Genomic DNA, 18,743 nt, shown 5'->3' with positions numbered 1-18,743 from the left:
TTAGGACCTTCTTCAGGGACTCTAAAATTAGTTATTTATTTCATTAACGTTTTTTTTACATTTTAATTATTCTAACAATTTTTACCAATTATTGCCGATTTTTCGTCCAGTGTTGTTTAATCGAACAATGATTGTCGGACGGATGGAGTTTCTGCGTTTGAGATTGAACATTATTTTATAAAACTATCCTACACATTTTCATTCTTCCCACACAGTTTTTCTCCCAGTGTACTTACTCCCGCACAGCAGTTAACGGTTGGGATTCGGTAACTGTGGAAAAACCCTTCCGGAATTTTACCGCTCTGGAACTTGACACCTTGCGCTTGATCGATCACCATTGCTTTACGCTTCTGCCGTGTGTGTTCGTGTGGTCGATCATCGCTGTTGGTGTGTGTATGAACAAAAATATTTCGGAGTGTGTATTGGTGTGAGTGTTGTGTTTTACAATTTTGTGCTAGTTTGTTTTGGTCATCTGTTTCTCGTTCGTTGATGTTGATTGTTTTTCAGCCAGTGAAGAACCCCGGCATATGCGACGTGGAGATTGTCGGTGTCCGTCCGCCTGTTGACTGTATTGTGTGTGTTGTGGATGTGGCAGCTCTCGAGGATAGGAAGATTCTTTGCTCTGTTTGTTGTGTCCAGGATTTTCGCATCATCGAGTTTGAATGAATGTTCTTCTCGTGCTGCATGATTTACGAGGGCGGTTGTTTCGATTATGGATTGGATTGCCGTGTCTTCGATGGTGTGCCCCGCGTCTTGTAGTGAATGTAGTTTGCGCATGTTGGATTTGTGTTTTGAGAGTCGTGATTTTAGTTTTTGTGTCGTCATGCCAATGTAACAAGCATTGCATTGGGCACAGTCTATTTTGTAGACAACATTGCTGCGTTCTTCTGTTGGTGTTCGGTCCTTGACCAGTGGGAGAAGCGAGCCAATGTTTTTGTGCTGTTTGCTTGCGATGTGCACATTCGAAAATTCTCGTCGAAGTGTTTTTGTTATTGTTTGTGTCAGTCCTGGAATGTTTGTGAGCGAGCAGTATGTTTTTGGGTTTTCCTGTTCCTCATTTGCATTACTGCTCGCATCCATAGCTGTTTCACTGTTTTGCCTTCCACTTACCCGGTTGATTACACGGTTTACGATGTTCACAGGGTATCGTTGGTTCGTAGGAGTCCAAATATTACCGATTTTGTTCGTTTTAGGCTCTGGTTGGTGGAAAACTGCATGACACGTTTGGCAAAGTTAAATGCGACATTCATTTTGGTGCTCATCGGATGGTAGGAGTGATAATTGAGGAATCTACCGCTCGCAATCGCCTTCCTGTACCATTCTGTCTTGACAGATTGATCATTCTGGCGAACCATCATCATGTCAAGGAACGGCAGACGGTTGTCCTCTGTTTCTACGGTGAACTGGATGTGTTCGCTTTGTAGGTTGAAAATGTTGAGAATTTCTTGTACCTTTTCGGGAGGAAGTACCAGGAACAAGTCATCTACATACTTTTTCAAGTACGGGATCTCCACCGTGGTTGCTGCCATAGCGTTGTCGAGGAGGTCCTCCATCACATAGTCGGCGATGATCGGTGAGAGAGGATTTCCCATCGCGGTGCCGAATATTTGTTGATAGTAGGTACCTTTGAACACGAAATAGCTGGCATCAATGCAGAATTCCACTGCCTCCCAGAAAAGATCAAGGCAGATTGTAGTGTGCTGCTTAATGCGGTCCCAGTGGCGGATGATGCTTTGTCGTACGAGGTTTTTGGGGATAGAGGTAAAGAGGGCCACCACGTCAAAAGACACAAGAATGTAGCCTTCTGGAAGTCGTATGGAGTTGACGAAATCACAGAAGGTGAACGAATCCGTGACATTGTACTTGCTGGTCATCGAGGTTTGGAGAATTCTGCTGATGTACTTGGAAAGCTCGTACGACGGTGCCGTCATACATGGTACTACGGGACGCAGTGGCAGGCCGGGTTTGTGTGCCTTCGGTTGGCCGTAGATTTTTGGACAAACCGCCTTGTACGTCTTCAATTTGGACGCCACGTATGGGTCCAACAGTTTAAGGTCCTGAAACCGCTTTACCAGGGAATTATTTTGGTTTTGGAATGTGTTCGTCAGGTCTTTTGCCACTCTACATGTTTAGTTCATTTTCCTGAGTTTTTCTTGCATATAAACACAGCCACCATGAATACGAATCGAACCATGCAAGATTCATCCTGATCGGTTCAGCCGTTTGTTAGTTTTGTTGCCTCAAAGGGACTTCAAACTCATTTTTATATAGATAGATATAAAACAAATATATATTAACCATTCTGAAATTATTATAATCAGACATTTTTAGCCAATTATTCAATTATTGTGTGTGGAGACGCGTTATTGTGCGTGATTTAGGCGCAAAAATTTTTGAGAAAATCCTATCGAGAAAATTTTTACAGTTTATGTGAGACTAATATCAAATCCAGAATGTCTCCAGTTTGGAAACATATTCTTGCCGGCATCCAATACCGCATTAAAGATGTTTTACTCGGATTAACCAGTTCCGCTTTGAGTTTGTAAAAGATACCGGCTTGGGGTAACTACATACCATCTCTGAATCTTCTTCCAGTTATACCCAAGAGTCTTCATGTTATTTTTTTCCTCTTCAAACTTCTCACCCTGATCCAACAACGGCCGGCGGCCGCCTCACTCCGATCTAAACGGATTACCATCCCACACAATTTTCCGTTTCGTCAATTCTGCTTCAGCCGGCGATGCCTTGCCGCCAGATCTTATTCGGGGTCTAGGATCAGCTGCCGGATAGTGGGATATGCAAAATTTTGCACACTTCTATGAGAGCCGGAGCTGAGAAGTTTCATCAGCCGACACTGCCGCCGCCGCCGCCACTGCCGGACCAATGGATCTTATATGCGGTTTCCTTCAAACGGACGAAGATCCGAAACGGGATCATCCGGTAAATAGATCGGATAATGGTGAAATGAGGAGATCAGGAATTCTGTCTCGGGTGGTCGACCTAAATGAGGTTAATGAGAGGTAATAGAAAAATTGCTTTATTGTCTTGCAAGGATGAATAGAAGAAAAGTTTACAAATATTGGTCGATTTGAGGGTATCAATATTTTCAAATATTGTGGTCTGGTCGTATGAAGCTGCGCTTTAAGAACGTGTTTTCTATTTCATGTTCTACAATTCGCTTCTTTGGTTATATGGCGAATGAAGAATACTTCTCCACTGGACTCGGTCCTACGTTAATCGCCAAAATTAAGATGAGTTAATGCTTTTAAGCTGCTCATCTGGTCTAGTTTATTCTTCTGTCTAGAATTGCTTTCTCCATCTGGCATCTAGCATTGTAATGCGGTACTACGGTAGATGCCCTACTAACAAAAGTAGCTGCATAAAAGCTTATGGAGCAAACGCTTTTGGAAGAAAGCTCGTTTAAGCTCTTATACAGCAAAAATGTTAGTTGGGTGGCGCTGTTTCCAACGTTCTCCTTTGACAGGTTAGTTAAAATTTCGCATATCATTCTGTTTTAGTCTGTGTTACTCCTTAGAATTAACGCTATCTTTTTTTTCTTTTCTCGTATTTCATGAAATTTTTGATATTTGTGAATAACTTTAAGATATATCATAACAAAAGAAATAAACTAGATCTATTCCCGCTCAATCTACTTGAAATGCTATCCAGTACCCCAATGTACATAATCCGTTCAATATTTATGCACACTTGATAATTTTTGTCATCAATCACCATAAACTGTGTTCTCACAAAATCCAAATATTTACCAAACATAAATCCCAACTGACATATCCTCAGAGATTATTTGTTTGCTTGCTACTTGTCCCAATGTTTTCCAAAATCTCCCTCTGCGGTTCGGATCCTTTCAAAGGCCTATCCTCCCCCGTCGTCATCGTCAACAAAGCAATGATGTTGGTTCGTTCGGTCCCTTTCTCATTATTTTCAACTGCTGAAGCGTGCTGAAAACATAGAGGCTTCTCTTAATCAACATTCGGTCGGTTGTCTTATTGTAGAGGGCGAAAGACAGAGACTGAAAAATCTCCAACAATTGCGGCAGAGAAGAAACAGACCTTCGCACGCTTATTTTTTTTCTGTGATTCATAATTGTGAACATTTGTAGTAGCACTCCCGGAAAATTACAGTCAGGTAGAAGAGTGAAACAACATTCATCGCCGCTCCTTTTGCGAGCTACCGATGCAGAACAGTGGCTTCTGGAGGCAGGAGACCCACTACACACCAGAAAGGGTCCCGATCGTGAGGTCCGTTGATGCGTGCGAGTCGGCGGATGATACCCGAAATGATAATCCCATAATGAGGAGTAATTATTTCTGATTATGTCTACGATGTGATAAAAAGGATATCGTCGGACAAATTTCCTGCTCTGTTAATGGGAGACGCCCGCCCGCTACTGACTGTTTGTGTAGCATAATTAAAATGCACTGCATTTGGCATTGTGGCACTCCCTCGGCGACGATTAACGTTAAATAAAGAAAGCGAAATTTGAAATGACAACCAACAGAATGCAACCAAGCACCGAGAAGCATGCAATTGTGCAACCGGGAAATCGTCATTGTCGTCAGGACGTCGTCGTTGACGATCCTGTTCCACAAACAGCCTCCAGCTTGTGCACAATGCCGCGTTAGTGCTTAAAGTGCAGCATGAAAGAAGCAGTGGTAATGTATTGCTCATATGTTCAGCGGTTGCATATTCTTTTGTATGTACTTACTCTCTTGAGAGCATATCTTACAGCTAGTACGATGGAAAAATGGCATCTTGGCACGTACGATTCCGTGTGTCTTTTCAATTAAATGTATTCAACGTTTGTAAAAAAAAATACTTTGATTTAATGAAATTCTACTAACGACATGTAGGGTAGTTCGTTAATTGTTGAACGGTTAGTACTGAGATTTTAGTTTTCACTTGTTTTTTCGTGCATAATTCCGCTTTAGTTGAAAAATATCCAGTTAACGTCTTGATCTACTCATTTCTAATGCTTCCCATTGAATTTACATTCCCTTAAATTCATTTATCTAATAGAAAATAGAACATTTGTGTGGGAAGTCTGTAATTCAAATGTTGAACGCTACCTTAGGCTAGCTCATATTAAGGCCTTAACCACATCATACTGAAAGGTGACCTCAGATATCTCTGATGCTCTGGAAACTTCTCTACCATGGCTTGCACTATGTGTATGAATCAAATGGGCAAATTCTGATGTTTGTGCGCTTCTGTTGATACACCATTTCAAATTCAAACCATATTTCTCAACTTCAGAATAGTTCGGATGTTTCAGGATGTCTCTATGATATGTATACTAGTATCATATGATTCAACTGATCTTCTATGATTACCAAAACGCATTATACCAAGTTCAAAATGCACCCGATGCGTTATTACGGGTGTAGATATAAAGGCCTTAACTCCAGAATGTTTTGGATAGCCTAAGGTATCGCCATTGATGTGCAGTTAGTCTTTCATACTCTGATTTATATGTATGGATCTAATGAAATCAGTTCTGTATGCAATAGTTTGATATACTATTACAGGCAAAGGCTTTACAATCAAAACTATTTTAAGTTACCTAGAACATCACCATGTCATGACAACCATCATTTCATGTATTAAAATGTATATTTGAATGTAATTAATCACGTTCAAATGATTTGAAAAGTAAACACAACTATTTGTATTCAGTAGGCAAAGTTCTAAACTTCTCCAAACGTTTTGGATAACCTGGAGATCTATGTTACAGCTGTAAAAGGACATAAGACATTTCTATCTAACAGCCCCACCCAAACAAAGAATATTGTGCGATTCTACCCCATTACCCCGAATGCCACTACCCCGAACGCCATTACCCCGAACGCCATTACCCCGAAAGCCATTACCCCGAATAGGCCATTACCCCGAAAGCCATTACCCCGAACGGGTCATTACCCCGAATGCCACTACCCCGAATAGGCCTCTACCCCGAACGCCATTACCCCGAAAGCATATTTTTAAATGGGTTGTTCTGATGATGGTTTATATGTTTTTCGTAAAGGTTATTGAAAGAAAAGCCATTAGAAGAAATAATTCAATAACATTACTGACAGCTTCAATACCAGAAGATACTGTTTGAAAGAATAACCTTAAAACAACATAAGGGAGTTATGCGTACTCTAGTGTGAGCAACTTTTCTTTGGGCTAAAAGTCTCTATAATAAAGATAAAGCAATCAATCAATCAACTTTTCTTTTTTTTTCTCGATGCTGGGTCATTAGGCCGAAGGTCATTAGGCCGAATGGTCATTAGGCCGAATGGTCATCAGGACGAATTGAAAGTTAGCCGTTGTTTTTACCTTTTCCAACAATTTATGCCAAAAACTAGTTTAACAATGAAACTAGAAAGAAAAACTATGTTTTAAAGAAGGAAAAATTTATGAATTGAATATCAGCAGCTTCAGCGCCAAAAACAATTTTAGCAATGATACTAGAAAGAACAGCCTATATTTAAAAGAAGGAAAAATTCATGGGTAAAATATCAGTAGATTCAGTATCAATAAAATATCTTCGTGCCTGTCACACGATGCACACATGCAAAATGGTCGTTTGCAGAGGCAGCTCTCAGTTAATAACTGTGGAAGTGTTCATAGAACACTAAGCTGGGAAGCAGGCTTTGTCTCAGTGGGGACGTAACGGCAAGAAGAAGAGCCAATGACCATTCGGCCTAATGACCATTCGGCTTAATGACCATTCGGCCTAATGACCTTCGGCCGAATGGCCTGACACCCTCATTCTTGAGTATATCAAAGAGAATGAGTGAGAAAATAGAAAAAGCTGCGCACGCTGATCTTGCATGAGGTTAAATACTGGTTGTCAATACTGGCTCATAAGGCCGTAAAGACATTTGGACAAACTATCACTATGCCAAATGATCATAAGGCTAGATCAAAATAATACCGATCGAAAAATTGGCTTCGAAAGAACAGCCTATACCTAGAAGAAAGGAAAATCTCTTAAGGAGGAATAGACAGATTGGTAATTCAACTCTGTAACAATGTAACTTAAAAAAAAGCAACACATTCTTAACCCTTCAGGACGCGCGCTGTTGTAAAAAGTACAACACTACCAAAAAACCTCGCTCGTCGTGTACAGCGCGAGCGCGGTGCAGTTTCGGTTGCCTGATGGCGCGCGCCCTGGAAGGTTAACAAGAGGGAAAATGTGGTTAATAGGTTGGTCGCCCACAAGGTCTGCAAGGTTATAACTAGAAAGAACAGCCTACAAATTAAAGAAGGGTAAATCTCCTATGGCATGGTTCCATTCATAAACCACGTAGACCAAATTTCGGTCACCTCAGACTTCTTCTACTCCCCGTCATATAATTTTGTCCATACAAAAATTTGGAAAATTGTATAAAGCGTAGACTATGGATAGACCCCCTTCCTCTGAAACTCTACCTAGTTTATGCACGGCTTCTATACAGAAACCTGCAAGGACCAATAAACCACCAGGCTACCGAACAACTCTGTAACAATATAGGTCGAAAGAATAGTCCAATTGGCTTCTTATACGGTGTTGAAATAATTGCAAAATCTGAATCTGCATTCCAAACTGAGCCGACATCCAAATTTTCATGATTTTCGGTGCCCGGAAACTTATTTAAATCGATTTGAAGTTTGTATGGGAGCGATTTGTTGAATCACCCCTTGTCGCATTTTGTACTAGGCCCAGCTGTCAAAAGGTGATTTCAAAGAATCTGTTTGAAATTGATTTTATGTGCCAAAAAAAAGTTCTAGAAATCTGAAAAAAATGATACTGACTCAGAAAAAGGTGCTCTTTCGTATATAATAAAAAATCAATACATTTTACAAAATTAAAAAACCCAATTTTCAAAGAAGGAAAAACACCAGCTAGAATTAATATAATAGTTGTCAATCAACCCGGTAACAATATAACTAGAAAGAACAACCTATAAATTGAAGAAGGGCAAATCTCATATACAGTAAGCAGTTCAACTGCCTGTAAACTGAAAAAAAGCCTTTAACGAAAAAAAAGTTACAGTTTAATCGCGCCAGTCAAAAAAAAGTCCATTTGGTCCAACGATGCTGGCTTTGCTTTGCAAGTACTGCAAGTACTAAAATCTTGAAAATATTTGAAAACAATTTTAGGGCTTGACGTTCCGGAAACTGATCATTAACTGATACAATTTATTAAAATAAGAAACAAAATATCAGATCATGTTTAAATGTACTAAAATTAATTAATATAATGATCTCAGGATTTCTTTGAAATAAATTTTTCGAAAAAATGGGGCATTTTGGAAAATAGTATAGAACCAATTCATTATAGCAGAGCCACAGCCAATGCATACTGATAGACTCAATCAAGATAATGAGTTTATATGCCAACTGAATCGCTACACTCCAGCATAGCCATGAACATTGAGGCCGAATAAATTATAGATCGACTGAAGAGCAAAATATTGAACCAATTTGGCCGCCAGTTAATTTTCAAAAACTTAATTTGAAAGAACCGCCTATTATTCAAAAAAGAACAAATCCACTATGGAGTTAGTAGTTCGTCTGTAAATAAACTATATAACACTCAAAATCGAAAGAACAGCCTGTGATTAAAAGAAGGAAAAATGTCTATAGACAGTGCCGGATTTAGACTTCGGGAGGCCCGGGGCAAACCCTATAAAGTGGGCCCCCAAAAACAACATCCTGTGTATTTTCAATTACTCAACTGTTTTATTCATTAAAACAACCAAATTTTCATTTGTTTTCAATTATATTTTTTGTATTATTTTTTAATATTCAGGCAAAATATTAAATTATTCTGATGTCTTTTAAAAAAAATCAGCTTTCCCAATGCTGCAATACCTCAAAATTTTGACAAATTATTTAAGGACAGACTTGTTAGAATTCCAAAATGGCCCCCACAATGGCCGACTTTGGCACCTACTCGTGATTTCGAAGGCACAAATCTCTTCGTTAACAAAACTAGCGCACGTGATCTTCTTATATTAAGCTTATTACAAGTGAGCAAGAACAGAATAATAAAATGCACTGTTGTTTGAATCTTGCTTCTTGAGATTTGAGCGTCTGAAGTTCTGATGTACTGTTGAAGCGGGATTTCAAGACGTTTGTCCTTAAATAAATGAAAAGTTAATCTTTTTTTTTTATGTTTTGACTAAAATTAAAAAAAAAACCTTCAGATTTACAACGTAAATGTAATACTGTTTGGAAAAACTTTTATCCAAATTTATGCAAGTTTTCGAACTTAGCGTTCAGTTGAAAACCTAAATACGTAAAGCAATTTTATTAGGAATTGCAAAATTGTACGAATATTATATGAATCAGATTGAATACAGATAGGTCTCTTAGAGACAAATACCAAAAACTTCTGCAAAACCCAACATAAAGATATGTAAAATAAAATGTTCCGAGATGTTTTTGGACATAGTTTCCAAAACTAAAATTATTGATTAAATTGTGGAGGTTAAATTAAGTACCTTATCAAGAAAAAATGTTAAATTTAAATTTATACGTTCAATATGTAGTCCGTCCAAAGTCTAACACCGTACATCAAACCGTTTTTAGTTAGATTTTGTTTTAGATTTTATAGAGGCATTTTAAAATCTTCCCCTGTGTTATAGCATCGTTCTTCTTCTTCTTCTTCATGCAACATCAAATCACCAATAGAGACGCTTCCGTGTAGTAATTTCAAGTTTCTGCACTGAAAAATGTGTAGTTGTCTAATACTACACCATGAATCATAAATTTTGGTTTTCGATTTATTCTCAAGTAAAAATAATAGTCAATCAATAATCTGGGTTTCCGTTAAGAACCCAATTATAACTACCACAGGACATGTATAAAATATATACGTCTGGTATAGTGCCCTACGTGTGGTTTCGTTGAAAACAAATATATAGTACTTCAAGATTTTCGGGGGCCCCCCTGATCCGGGGGCCCGGGGCACTTGCCCCCTTTGCCCCCCCCTTAAATCCGGGCCTGCCTTCAGGTATACTTTCAAAAATTCCTACAGAATTTACCCCAGGCATACCTGGAGGAGTTCCTGTAGGGATTTCTCCAGGAATTCCTTCAGGAATTTGTCCTGGAGTTCTTTCGCGGATTGCTTCAGGAATTCCTCTTGGGATCTTTTCAAAAATGTATTCAGGGGTTCAGTCAGAAATTTTAGAAATCCATCTATCATCTTTTCCAGGGATTTCAAGGATTACCTGAAGATTTTTTGAATTACTTGAAGGATTTGTAGAGGAATTCCTCTAGCGATTCGTTGGAATTTTTTAAGATAATTTTAGAGGAATACAAGAGTAAGGAAATTCCCCAAGAAGTCAAGTCAGGAATTCTTTTACAATTATCTCCGAGAATTTAAAGGAGTTCATGCACAGATGAATTCAGAAGCTCACTCCACTCATTTCTTTTCGAATACATTCCAGCTACTTGTCCTGGAATTGCTTCAGGTGAATTCCAGATTTTTTCGAAGAATTCCATCATTTAAGAGTTATCCCGAAATACCTCCAAAAAATTCTCCAAGGAATTCTCCCGGGACTTCCATCCAAATTTAAAGCTTTTACGAGAATCCCTTCAGAAACTCTTCCAAGGATCTTTCCGGGAATACGTCATTGGAGCACGTTCGGTGTAGTACTAGATTTGTAGTAATGAGCTGAATTTTAGTATGGTGAGAAGGTCAATTCTCCATTTCTGCAATGAAATGGTGCAAAAAGCGTGGGCATTATGATTCCTTGCCTAATTTGATGCTGTTTGAGCAAAACTTTGGATAACTATGTTGTTTATGTTGCAAGAAATGGAGAAAACAACAACACTGTTACCCAAAGTTTTGCTCAAACAGCATAAAATTAGGCAAGGAATAATAATACCTACGCTTTTTGCACCGTTTCATTGTAGAAACGGAGAATTAACCTTCTCACCATACTAAAATTCAGCTCATTACTACAAATCTAGTACTTCACCGATCTGTCCTATTATCATTATAACATAAGATATGTTCTGAGATGAGTATATGTAGTATAGGAGTATATAAAATCGTCTTTGGGAAAAATTTCTAACGCAATTATTGGCGTAACATCGAAACTAGGATAACGCCTGAAACTCAGCTTAGAGTTTATTGAGAACTTTTAAAGATATTATAACTTCCTCAATGATTAACTGAATTTGTGCATCGTTTAACAGACGTACAAATACTCGATGTCCAAGAAAGTCAAGGTAATTTATAGTGACCGACTAGAAATCACATTCAGAATGGTTTCAATGAATACACTCGCGGTTACGCTTCAATTGAATGGGCCCTTTCTTATTATGTGACATCTATCTATCTAACAGAATAAATTACATACACCGTGTCCAATAAGTTCTCATACAAAATCAAATTGAATTTATTTCACATCTGTAATTAAGATTTTTAAAGTGAATTTATTTATTGAAAGGCCAACTAATACTGATCTAATACAGCATATGTATTGGGATTAACTGTCCTTTATCCTTCTCTGCTGATCGCTTATGTGTCGTAAGTACATTTCAGCTGGCACGCACGTCATTTCATTGGCATTTCGTCTTATTTAAACGAGTAATGGTTTTAAGTTGAAACAAATTAGGTTCCTGTCCTCACCATTGCTAGTAGCAACTATGACCATAAGTAAAAAAATATGAGACTCTGCATTGGTGAAGTGCGAAGCAGTTTTATTTTGCACAAAATAAAACGCTTATTAAACAAAAATGTCCATTTACCTGTTTTAATGAGATTTGTTATGTTAAAGAAGCATGGCTGCTTCTTATCGTGTTGATTCACACCATTTTCACTTCTAAAACATTGTCCAAAATTTACGTTTTAAGATGTTTATCTTTAATATAACGGCCATTTTCAAGAAAATCAGCCCAAGTTGAGCATACTTGCAAATTTCTTACCATATCATCACTAAAATTGTATTGTTTTATCCTTAGTATATCCATTTGGTACAATACTTGGGATAAAAACTAAAAATTTAATCTTATGGACTCTATTTAGCTACCGTAGAATGAAAAACTTTTCGAATATTTTTCGTGCGTGCCGGAGACAACGAATTTCAGAAAACGGAAGTGTACTGCTAGGCTTATAAAAACTAATAGAACATAAAGTTATTCTCAACCGTATGCTTTATTTAATCAGTATTATGTGGCCCTTCAATACATGCATTCATTTAGAAAACATAAATCACAGATGTGAAATAAAATTATATTTTCTAAATTTGTATTTTGTATGAGAACTTATTGGACACGGTGTAGACCATTTTGGGCAATGATCTAGTGAAGTGTGACAAGCTGAGAATAGTCTCCAATAACTATCAATTTAAATACATATTCTGCCAAACCATTGTCTATTAGTGGAGATCGGGGTATAATGGACACCCGGGGCGAAATGGACACCCCTGTTTTTGCCGAAATCGTTGACTTCTGTGTAAAACTTTTAATGCATAAGTGTAAAGGAACAAGTGATTGTTCTATTTTTTTTTTAAAGTAACATTTATATTCCTCCAAAATAACCAAAATATCATTGAAATTGAAATATGTTTTACATATGGTGAAATTCATATAATTTCAAAGCAGCACCAAATAAGGTATTACGAGTTTTGGAGTGTGTCCATTATAAAAACAAGTGAATTGTTACTTATCAGCATGTATACCAGTGGGGTGACACAGCTGTCAAACTCGGTATATCGCACAGTGGAGCACCTAGTACATCAAAACTGATCAAAATTATTTTGACGTATTTTCGCAACCCAAATTAGTAATGAAACGTAATTCATGATTTTAAATGAATTTTATAACAATAAATTCACCTAGCAGTGAGAAACAACAAATCTAACTGACTTCAACAAGATTTTTTTAATAATAATACCACCATTCCATAGATTGATATTGATATAGTGTGTCCCCGAACATCGTGATACTTGGTGGTTTTGTAGTTTATCGAAAATAATTAGACCCGTATTTTTTTTATTTCATTATTAGGGTGACCAATTTTATGATTGTAAAAATCAATATTTTTCGAAACAGAAGTTTTTCAAAAAATCACTGCTTTTGAACCAGTTGACCGATTTTAAACTTTTTTTTTTTTTTTGCTTTAAAGCTGTTGAATGCTAGTTTTCAGCAAAAATACGTTCAGAGGGTCAAATTGTGATTTTGGGCAAACAATATCATATAATAATATAATTATCACGATTTTTTCAAAGTGTTGCAACTTTTGAAATCACAAACATCCGGAAAGTTTTCTTTCGGCATTTGAAAGAGGAACAATAGTTTAATCATACACTAAAATCAGATTTTCCGGAAACAGCCGGAAAATTAACTTATTTCATTTTGAATGTACGGTAAAGGATTCCATCAATTTTTTTTTCAATATTTTCATATATTGCATGTAAATTTAACGTCAATTTATTTGAGTTTCTAATTAACAGAATTACAACATTAACCTTCTTTAACAAACTGCATCGTTGAATTGATTGACTATCAATTTTATTCACTTTGTACGGTCAAAACTTGCACGCGCTGTGAGTTATATCAAAGAAAACGGCTAACATCCAGCTTCACTAAACGTCTTCTGATAAGCGTAAACAAAACATTTGGACACTGCTTAGCTGTCAAATGATTACACGATAACTACACTTGGCAAGAACACAACGGAAAACCCAATTACTTCATTTTGAGATTTTCCACTTATGATCAGGTTTTGATATGATTTACTCCAATGTGCTTCGCCGCTTTACCCATCATCGTTTTTGGTACGGCGCGTTTTGGTACCCAATTTCTGGTCGGTTTACCCTAACTTGTTCCTGATTTTCGGGTGTGTGGCTCGTGTGTTGCTGATGCTTATTTCGGAAATTACACATTTCAAACGAAATCGTTGTTTTTGATGATTGTTTCTCTTTCTTTATCACTTTGCACGATATTATAAGTTGCAGCGAAGCAGTGTCGATGTTTCCAGCGCATTTTTTCCATGAATTAAGCAATCAAAACAAAAACATTGGACGCCTTGTTGAATCGAATGCTGGGTTGATGATTCTGACCCTTCGTCATCCCCCTGATGTAGATTAAGCAATAAATTAAATATTTTATTTTTGGTCAGAATTCACTCAAAATAGCAATTTGTTGTAGTCGATTTGGAGAGAAATGAACACTGGCAGTTACGCCCACCAGCCCACCAGCCAGCCCCCCTCCCCTCTAGCTACGCCAATGGCAATCTGCAATGCTCAGTTCAAAGCTGATGGGATAATCTCAACTCTAAACTGCCACTCAATCATCAATCAATCATATTTATTGTCATAATTAAAGTTATATAATACAATAAATTCCTAATTCTAGTATAATGAGCTGGGTAAACCTTTCAACATTTCAGTAAATCTGTTTTCGCACTTTGCGTTACAATGATTTAGGAAAAATAAAGTGGATTAAAATAGAGGAAAACAATCATATAGATGAAAAAAAAAACCTCACCATTGAACAGATCGAGAACTTAAAAACTAGACCTTAATACTAATTACACAAAGCACGTAACATATCAAATGAAGAACTTGCACATCTCTGATAATAATTCGTTTTCATTCGATTTACATACTGATCTAATGTTTCAATGTGACTCATTTCATGTAATTCTTCAGTACAAAACCATGGGGGTAAGTTGTGGATCATTTTTAAACATTTGTTTTGGAAAATCTGAAGCTTTTTTCTATGAGATAGAGCACATTCTGACCAGACTATTGAAGCGTATGTTAGAGTTGATCTAAATACTGTTTTATAAAGCAGAATTTTGTTTCTAGTGTTCAATTTTGATCTTCTATTAATAAAAGGATACAAAATTCTGACTAGTTTCTCACATTTCTCAAGTATGTATTGAGTATGTTTTTGAAAAGTAAGTTTTTTATCTAGTATCAAACCCAGATATTTTGCTTCATCCTTCCATGGTATATCAACACCATTGAAGTTTAGATTTCTATTTGGGAGTTTCCTAGGGCTTCTGAATCTCGTAAAAAAAACTGCTTCAGTTTTGTTTTCGTTAACTTTAATTTTCCATTTTTTGCAATAATTTGAATATTGAACTAGGCTAGCGTTGAGATTTATAGTCACTTCTACTGGGTCCTTCGATGACGATGATATGGCAACGTCGTCTGCAAATTGGTATCGTACACATCCTGCAAAATCTGGGATGTCGTGTGTATAGATATTATACAGCAAGGGCGACAGAACGCTCCCCTGGGGTACACCAGCAGGTATGAAATGTAATTGAGAAGATTCAGAACCTACCGTCACAACGAAGTTTCTATCACATAAAAAGGAGTGAATCAATTTTATGAGATACACTGGAAACTGCAGGTTGATCATTTTGAAAATCAGCCCTTTGTGCCAAACCGTGTCGAAAGCTTTTTCGTTATCTAACAAAACTAGTCCGGTAGAATTCTTGATGGTTCTATGATTTTTAATGTTGTTTGTTAAACGATGTAACTGATGAGCGGTTGAGTGTTCGCTTCTAAAGCCAAATTGAGTGTTAGGAATTATATTATTTTCTGCAATGTGATGATTGAGTCGTTTAAGTAAAACTTTTTCAAATATCTTACTTAAACTACTCAATAGGCTAATAGGACGATAATTCTTTGAACTGGTGTGATCTTTGTTTGGCTTTTGAATCGCTATAACCTTAGCATGTCTCCATGCCAAGGGGAAGTAATTCAGTTTTATGCACGCATTGAAAATGAATGTTAAAAGCACTAGAGCTTTACGCGATAATCTTTTGAGACATCGATTGTTAATCTGATCGAAGCCAGGTGATTTGTTGTTTTTTAAGGTTTTCAGGAAACTTGATACTTCTTTAGGCTTCACTAAATAGTGGGGGTCGAAATTAGGGTCTCTGTAATTCGCGAAAAAGCTTTCGAATGACGTATTCACTTCATGATCTACGGGGCTTGCATCATAGAAGGTAGTGTAATGAGCTTCAGCAAACTGTTTTCCTATCTCTTCGCACTTTTCTTTGTCGGTAATCAGTAGTTTGCCATCTTTTGATAATGGCGGAATGGATTTGTGCTTATTTTTTAAAATTTTGCAGAATTTCCAAAGCTTTTTATTATTGTTTTGATCATTGTTCATGCTCAGCAGATTGGCTGACCATGATTTGTTTCTAAACTCATCAATGCGCTTTTTGACTACATTGCATGTGAAGTTATATACGGATCTTAAGTATTGGTCCCTACGATTACGTTGCCATTGTCTTCGTCGACTATTTCTTAATCGTATCAAAAGAAGAATGTCATCAGGTAGAATCAACTTGAATCTATCTGGAACAGTTCGGGGGATAAACCGGTCGTGTGCTTGATGAATGATGGTTGTAAAATAATCTATATAGTTATCAATTTGAAATGTTTCGAAAACAGAGCTCAAATCAAGTTGTTGCAGATCGATGTTTTCATCTAAAAAAGTTTTGAAACCTCTCCAATCGGCACGAGAATAGTCCGGAATGGATCTGGGGTGAGAATAGCTAATCGTTGTGAATAAATTTCAAATCACACAGGAATATGGTCAGATGTAAGATCTTGGATAGTTTGTAAGTTCGATATTGAGTGCAAGCCATTTGACAATACTAAGTCAAGAGTTGAAGGTCTACGGTTCGGATCAGTTGGTATATGAGTCGATGATGGTGGGTGATGAATTACAAAACTTCCAGATTGCAGCTCGTTGAACAACATATTTCCTGCAGTGTTAGCTCGAATGCAGTTCCACAAACGGTGTCGAGCATTCAGATCTCCACAAATGAAAAAACTGTTGCGTATTTTCGTAAGTTTTTGAATATCTTGTAAAAATGAATTATTATCTCTGTTTCCTCCAGGATTGTAAGCAGAGATTAAAGAAATCGGACCTGTGGATGTGACTATTTCAACGCCTATTGCTTCTATGATTTGAAGATCAAACGAAGGCAGCAATGAGTGCGCCACGTTAGAGTGCACAACCACGGCGACCCCACCTTTACGACGTTCAGATCTGTCTAATCGATAAATTTTGAAATCAGGATGAGCAAATTTGATATCGGGTTTGAGGAACGTTTCACAAATCAGAGAAACATCAACGGAATTGTTGATTAGAAACCTAAAATAGTCATGGGTTTTACTTTGAATGCCATTGGCATTCCAGTATGAAATTGATAAGCTACTCGTCAAATTATCCATTACAAGGAAAACAGTAATGAGCTGTGATTTCAAAGATGACTTTTAGCTGTTGTTGTTTGGTCGTGCAAGTGCTCAACCTCGAGAAAACGTCAGTCACAATATCCACGATTTCTTCGGGTGAAAAAAGATCGTGATTTGAGGGAGTGTCATGGTGATACCTGTGTGTTTGATGTTGTTTGAACTGGAGGCGATTTGCTGGCGCTTCACGATGCGACAACACGTTGGAATAGAGCGGCGTACGGTGGTTATGTGATCTTTGCGGTAACTCTCCAAGAGTTCCGGATTGGGGGAAATCTTCTTGACGGAATTGGAATTCCTCTCGACGAGATCTTTGAAGTCTGGACTTACGTAGCTGATGATCCCTGGCATTGATGAACTCCTGACGCTTTACGCATTGATGAAAGTTGGCGGTGTGTTGCTGTCCACAGTTTACACACGACAGTTTTTCTTTCGGAAGCTGGATCGATTTATCTTCTCGGCTGATTGTCAGAGGGCAATCAACGGTTTTGTGCACGTTACCACATTTCACGCACCGTGGCTGACGAAAGCATTGTGTAGATCCGTGTCCAAACATTTGGCAATTCCGACACTGAACAGGCCCCTTCGTTTTCGTGGAATAGAAATCCCACTCGACAATGCAACGGTAAACTGACTTGATTCTCCTTAAAGCGTTTAGCTGCACGCTTCCTTTGTTGAAGTAGAGGAGGTACAGAGCGTGGTCCTCGTGCCGCTTTTTCTTAAGCGTCATTTTGCGGATGTCCTTTGGAACAACTTCGACTTCTTTGAGTGCTTCTGCGACAACCTCGATATTCAAATCGGGAAGCCCTGCAAGGACAACCTTAGTCGTCCTATCTTCGTCTCGCACATAGGTGAAGAAGTTGGCTTTCTGCTGTTTTAGGTACGAAACTAGTTTCGTGTGGTCTTGTGTTGTGTACATGAATACATTGACACCTGTTGATGTTCTTTTAACATTGAACATCGAAACCCCTGCTTTCAGTGCCATCCCCTGAACTGTTGGAATGTTGGTCTCGGTAATCGTGACCAAAGGAATTTTCTCCTTACCGTTTTTGTTGGCTTTCTTCTGGATGCCGGCGGGTGTGTCAGCATCACAATCGGTAAGAGTGCTGAACTTGTTGGAGGTAGCTACGTTGTAACCACGGTTGAGGTTAGAACACGTGGCATTTTGTTGGTCTGTCGAGGCCATGATGGGAATCTCGTGCAGTGCCGGGGAGTTCTGGTATTCCATCAGAGGACGGCGGACTTTTTGGTTTGGGCCATTTGGCACCTCACCGTCTACCGTAACGGTCGAACTATCGCGTTTTTGACCAGCGAGTGCCGGTGCTGGATCGATGGTGTGAGGTGAACCGACGATGGAAGGTCGCGAGAACAATAGACGTCCGAAATAATAGATCGAGACAAAGCGTTATCGAAAAACGTCCGATCGCACCGAGAGCACGACTTGAACTGTCTCTAAACTGCCACTACATATTGCATTTCCAGATGCCATGTTTGCATCCAATTCAATAGTCTGTT

The sequence above is a fragment of the Aedes albopictus genome, chromosome 2 (genome assembly GCF_035046485.1).
Source record: "Aedes albopictus strain Foshan chromosome 2, AalbF5, whole genome shotgun sequence".
NCBI lineage: Eukaryota > Metazoa > Arthropoda > Insecta > Diptera > Culicidae > Aedes > Aedes albopictus.
This window is presented reverse-complemented; position numbering follows the sequence as displayed.